Source organism: Asparagus officinalis, chromosome 7, assembly GCF_001876935.1.
Source record: "Asparagus officinalis chromosome 7, Aspof.V1, whole genome shotgun sequence".
NCBI lineage: Eukaryota > Viridiplantae > Streptophyta > Magnoliopsida > Asparagales > Asparagaceae > Asparagus > Asparagus officinalis.
In genome coordinates, this window is record NC_033800.1 from 25,745,707 (window position 1) to 25,752,820 (window position 7,114).

The following is a 7,114-nucleotide window of genomic DNA, read 5'->3' on the forward strand; positions in this document are numbered from 1 at the left end:
TGAAGGAACGTTGAAGTTGAGTCAAGCTGATTACATCGAGAAGGTACTTCGGAGATTCAACATGGAGAATGCTAAGCCCGTCGGCACGCCCCTTAGAAGTCAATTCAAGCTATCTGAGGAGTATGTTTATACTTTAGCATCAACAACAGTGAGCTGGGTCTCACGTCTACAGAAGATAGTAATATTGTCCATGACTGAGGTATAGTATGTCACAGTGACTGATAAGGAGATGATTTGGTTAACCGGGTGCATAGAAGAGTTGAGTTTGAAGTAGGGGAACAACGTTCTTTATTGGTGATAGCCAGAGCGCTATACACCTTACCAAAAATCCAGTATATCATGCCAGAATGAAGCACATCGATGTACATTACCACTTCATACGTTCATTGATTGACGATGGCAAGTTGCAGTTAGAGAAGATTTTGGGGAGCAAATATCCTACGGATATGTTGACGAAAGCAGTGACTATCGAGAAACTAGAATTATGTGTAACTTCAGTTGGCCTTCACGCATATGAGATGAAGGCAGAACCATACTAGGAGGATATGCGGGATTGTCGAGACGATGATGATTGAAGAATGGATTTACCCGGGTAGGAGAAGATGCTTGCGAAGATGGCAAGAGTTGGGGAGAGCTCGTTGATGACGGTTTCGTCTCCAAGTGGGAGATTATTGGTTTTGGAAGTGTGAAGACTGAAACCTAAAACAAATCCATGAGGCTGAAAAATATCTGGTCAGTTGACCGACGGAGTGACCCCGGTCGATCAAAGAGACTGCAGAAAACGAGCTCAGGAACACGCTCTGGCTGGTTGACCGAAGCTGTGTTGTCGGTCGACCGAGGGTGACCAATCAGTTGACCGAAGGTGATGAACCAGTCGACCAAAAAGATGCATGAAAACTCTGTAAGAAACTACGTTCTGGCCGGTCGACCGACTCACATGGTCCGGTCGACCGAAATCTGTATATACTAATACGTTTTTAGGGTTAAGGGAACATAGACAAAGAGGGTTTTGTTAGGATTCTTTCATAGAGATCTTAGAGAGATATAAACTTATTTGTGGGCATTGTAATCTTCTTCAATTAATTAAAAATTTTATGGTGTGACTCCCGAGGACGTAGACACATTTGCCGAACCTCGTTAAATCTGGTGTGTTCCTTCTTGTTTATCTTTCCTGCAATTTTTTCTTTTATTTGTGGTGATTTTCTTACTTGTTAAACTATTAGCACAAGATCCGGAAGGGCACGGGTTCGATTGTGTGATTCGAATCCCTAACAATACTGATATCCTAAATTTGAAGGAGCTGGCAATGGCGACCATGGTGCTCATCACCACCAGCCATATTGATGATGACGATGATGAAGAAATCAGAGGCCTCTGCTTCACCTCATCTCTAGGCTGATTTCTACATGGCTAGAGAGAGAGAGTCTGAGAGGGGAGAGGGCGAGAAAGATTCTTCAGATAGGATTCAAAAGAGGGCTATTAAGTTCAAAACTGCGATACGACATGGGGTTTATCCACAAGCCTATGTTAAATGTATGTGCATGAGAATGTTTTCAGCATAGTCACAAATGTGGAATTTATTTGGGTGCTCCTTTGAACTAATTTCTTTTCTACCATAAAATTTCATTGCTTTACTTCTTGCATGTAGACATTACAGAATTAGATTAAACAATGAAACCTGTGGAAAATCTATATAAATAGAAGGTAATGTATACGACTTTCTTCTCACTTGCATTATAGTATTGAGATAATTTTGACAATTAAGAAGCCCCTATAGGTGCATTATAGTATTGAGATAATTTTGACGTCCCGCTAAAGTTTGAAAATGTAGAGCAAAAAGCTCTAGGAAAAAAAGCAAAGTAATGAATAATATAGAATATGTAGAAAGAGTAGGGTTTCAAGATTACATTCTCTCATTGAAAGAATGGCTTCTATAGCCTTACACCCACATTTACATAAAACCCCTCTAATATTCCTTAATTACATTATATTTTCAACACTCCTCCTCAAGATGAGCGAAAGATATCTATTAAACCCATCTTGTCACACCCTCTAGCTAGATCTACTGAGCTAAGCCCTTTAGTCAAGCAGTCTGCAGCCTGCTTCTTAGTTGGAACATGGCCTAACTCCAGTAACCCACTGTTCAGCTTTTTCTTGATGAAGAATCTATCAATCTCGATATGCTTAGTTCTGTCATGCTGAACTGGGTTATTGGCGATGCTGATAGCTGACTTGTTATCGCACCACAAACTCATCTTGGTCCCTTGATCAAGGTTCAGTTCCACCAACATGTTCTTCAGACACATTAACTCCGCAACCCCCAAGGCCATGACTCTGTACTCTGCTTCGGCTGTTGATCTCGTCACCATAGATTGCTTCTTGCTTTTCCAGAAGACTAAGTTGCCTCCTACAAATATGCAATACCCTGAGGTAGACCTCCGATCATCTCCGTAGCTAGCCCAATCTGAGTCACAGTAACCCTTAATATTTACATGGCCACTCCTCCTGAATCTTAGTCCCTTACCAGGGGCCCCCTTCAGATACCTCAGTATCTGATATACTACATCCATATGACCCTTCCTCGGGTCATGCATGTAGCGGCTCACCACGCTTATCGCAAATGAGATGTCTGGACGTGTGTGACTCAAGTAGATCAGCCTGCCCACCAATGTCTGATATCTCTCACGATCAACAGGTTCTCCTGCCTCAGCACTCAGCCTGAAACTCTGATCAATCGGTGTAGCAGCAGGCTTGCACCCTAACATCCCCGTCTCTGCAAGAAGATCCAGTGCATACTTCCTCTGGAAGAGAACAATCCCCTTAGGTCCATGAGCTATCTCTATCCCAAGAAAGTATTGAAGCTGACCTAGATCCTTCACTTCGAATTCTCTGCTCAATCTTACATTGAGCTGAGCAATCTCCTTCTCATCATCCCCTGTGATGATCATGTCATCCACATACACTGCCAGCATAGTGATGTGACCCACACTTCTTCTGAAGAATACAGTATGGTCAGCATTGATCTGTCTGTATCTCATACTAACTATGGCTCTCCTGAACCTGTCAAACCATGCTCGAGGGGATTGTTTCAGTCTATACAGAGACTTTTTCAGCCTGCAGACCTTACCTATTGTCTGTCCAGTGCCACATCTAGGTGGTATCTCCATATACACCTCTTCCACTAGATCTCCATGAAGAAACACATTCTTCACATCCAGTTGGTGTAGTTCCCATCCACCATTTGTTACCAGAGAAATCAGTGTTCGAACAGTACTCATCTTCGTCACTGGTGCAAAAGTCTCATCGTAGTCAATGCCGTATATCTGGCTTACCCTTTTTCCACCGGTCGTGCCTTGTATCGTTCTACCTTATCTTCTGGGTTCTGCTTCACGGTAAACACCCACTTGCATCCTACTGCTCTTTTCCCTGCTGGCAGTGTTTCTAACTCCCATGTGTGGTTCTTCTCAAGAGCCCCAGCTCCTCATGCATAGCAGCCTTCCACTTTGGGTCCTTCTTAGCATCCTGCCAGCTATTAGGTATAATAACAGAATCTAATGATGCAATGAATGCTCCATGTGAAAGAGATATGTGAGAATAAGAAACAGAATGATCTAGATCCCAACCATATCTCTTAGGAGGATTTCCCGCATTACTGTGAGTAATCCTCCTTTCTGACATTGGAGTGGGAAGAGTGGCAGGGGTAGGAATGGTATTACCTATAGTAGAGGGTTGTGTAGGTATCTCAGGAGTTGGATCAGAGCTGGACGAGGGACTAGGCACTGGCACTGTTACTATAGGCACCTCTGGTTCCTCCCCCCTCCTACTGTATGTAAGCAACTCCCCCTGAGCTATAGGCCTAACACCCCTTTTCTCCTCCTTCTCCCCTTCGTCTTCATCCTCCTTCTATCCTGAGTACGGAATCGAAATTGGGATTGACCCCCTTGAGCTCTCACCATTCTCCCCCTCTTACCTCATACCTCCAGTATCGGGCAAGTCGCCAAAAGGTGAAGTAACCCCCGCTGTGTAGTACGGCTCAAGCTCCCAAAACCGCACATCCATGCTGACAAACAACCTTTTCTCCACCGGGCTCCAGCAGACATACCCTTTCTGGGTATCATTGTATCCCATGAATATACACTTCACAGCTCTAGGGTCTAGCTTCCCAACCGATGGTCTATTGTCCTTCACAAAGAACACACAGCCAAATACCTTCAATGATAGGGCCCCTCCGTTATCTCCCTTCAGTGTCTCACGAGGAGACTTCCACTCCAACACAGTCGAATGCATCCGGTTGATTAAGTGAGCAACAGTCAAGACTACTTATCCCTACAAAACCTTTAGGACATTCATTGCCATCATCATACTCCTAGCAACTTTTAGAAGATGTATGTTCTTCCTCTCTACTATCCCATTCCGAGCTGGGGTGTATGGGCATGTAGTCTGGTGTAGAATCTCCTGTGCTGACAGATACTTCTCAAGAGTTCTGTTGGTGTACTCTGTCTCATTATCCGACCTCAACATCTTACTACTGCACAATACTGAGTCTGGATGTGCTTATGAAAATCTTTAAAACATCCAACTACATCACTTTTGTTTTTTATAAGATACACCCAAGTGACTCTAGAAAAGCAATCAATAAATGTAATAAAAAACTTGCATCCATTGATAGAATTTACTGGGTAGGGTCCCTATATATCAGAGTGTATTACTTCAAACTTGCAAGAAATCCTATTACCTGAACTAACATAAGAGCTTCTAGTCAACTTCCCAAACTCACAAGCATCACACTGCAGCTTCTGTTTATTTACTTTTCCAAACAGTGTTGGATACATTTTACCCAAAATGCCAAATAACGGATGTCTCGTCCGTTGATGATAAAGCATCAACTCATCTTCTGCACACACTTTAGCTCCTCCTGTTCCCGTCCTCTCTACCATAGATGTCAGCGCTGAGTCCATCCCTTCGCGGTTCAAGTACCACAGCCCGCTACGTCATGTCCCAGTCCTAAGTCTTCGCCATGTCCCTTTCTCCTGGAAGATCATCTTGGGAATGTTAAAAGAAACAATACAATTTAGTTGGAGAATAATGGCACTAATGGATAACAGGCTAACAGGAAATGAAGGAGCAGGCAGAACATTAGATAAGGTTATAGAACCTGTACAACTAACAGTGCCCTTACCAACCACATCATGTGTTGTACCATCAGCGATCTGGATGCTCTCTACTTCTGCTAAGTGAGTGTAAGATAAGAACTCACTGGTATTGCCTGTCACATGTCTGGATGCTCCAGAATCTATTATCTAGGAGGTAGATCTTCCCTCGTTTGGGTGTGCGCAAAGGGCTTAATTAGCATAGTCTCCTCCAGAGAAAGTAGTAGATGCTCCCTCAGATACATCACCTACTGCCCTCTGCTTCCTCCTCAGTGCTGCCAAGAGTGCACGATCCTCAGCAGTGAAGATCATTTCAGCTTCTTCTTCTCTTTCTGTCACTGTCAAGTTTGCTCGGTGGCCTCCTCTTTCACCTCGCCTACCTTCACGGCCACGACCTCGACCTCCAGTCTGACCCCGTCCACCCCAGTCCCTCTCCTTGGGTGGCTTGGGGCACATCTGTCTCAGATGCCCTATCTCTCCGCAGTTGAAGCACTGCCTAGTCTCCCCTTTGAATCCAGTGTTATCCGGGTTGGATACCACCAGTGCAGACTTCTCTCCTGTAAGTCTGCCTGTCCCAGCCTGTAGCCTGATATGGCTCTCCTCCTGTATCATGACCGAGACTGCCTCCTCCAGTGGTGGGATCTTCGTCTGAGTTAGTAGCAACGTCGTCCTCTGCTCATACGCTGGAGCCAAGCCTCGGAGAAATAACATGGTCCTCTTCTGCAAAGAGGCCTCGCGTTCCTTGCACTTCGGATCCTTACAGCTCGCTAAGGGTGAGAAGTGATCGTGATCGAGCCACAAACGCTCCAGCTTTGTGGCGTACTCCTATACAGTCCTCTCTCCCTGGACTGTAGCACTGATCTCCTTCTCGATCTGGAATACCCTCATGTTATTCCCCACCTCATCGTAGGTCCTCCTCAGCTTCTCCCAGACATCATGCACCCTTCCAAGGCCATCCACTGTTGTAGCAATTGGCTGGACTACAGAATTCAAAAGCCAGATATACACCAACATATGAGTGGACTTCCACTCATCTCTCCCTACTGAGCCCTCAGCTGGCTTAGTCTTCTCTCCTGTCAGATATCCCTCTAGGCTCCTCCCGACAAGGGTATATTTTACCCGACGCGACCAACTCAGATATGTCGCGGGTCCATCAAGTTTTACATCGATAGGTGGAAGCTCCACTTTCTTGGGTTGTGGCTTTGTCGATCCCTCTCCCGCCGACAACCTCATCAGTTGCATCAGTGTTGAGATCTCCTCAGGATTCAACTTCTTGATGATCCCCTCCATCGGATTCCTACCAGTCTCCGTCATCGATCTAACTTGTATTCTTATTGTGCGCAGCAAAAATTTCGGCAGCACTTCGACAGTACCATAAGAGAGATAGATCAACAAGAATTCCTATTTTACCAAGGAAACAAGAATCAGAAGCAAGATATCTCGACAAAGTGGGATATCAGCTCTTCCTCTCATCAGTTCTAGGGCTGACCTGTCGAGGGAACCTAAACAAGCTATTACAACTTCAAAGATTGTCAACAAACATAGGCAAAACATATGAAATTTCCATACAGACCCCTATCTCATTATCAAATTTACCAAAAACTACCCACAACGTTGGCCACAAAAAAAAGCAATATTGTTAAAAAAAATCTTTGACCTGCTTCTTCACCGAGTCTCACCCCCCCAACCTTTCAGATCCTCTCTCTCCTTCCGTTTCCTCTCTTCTCCAAATCGCAACTGATCCTTCTTCTCCTTCCGAACCCTCCAGAGCCCGTTTCCTCTCTCCTCCAAATCGCAACCTCACCGAAAAGTTGGTGGCGGTCCGGTCGCCACCTCTTCCGACCACGAATCTCTACTCCTCCTCTTCGGCTTCTTGATCATCGAGCTCAAGCTCGACCCCATCGGCTTCTCTCCGAAAAGGGGGAGCAGCGGGGTTTGTTCGAAGAAGAGGGAGCAGCTTGCAG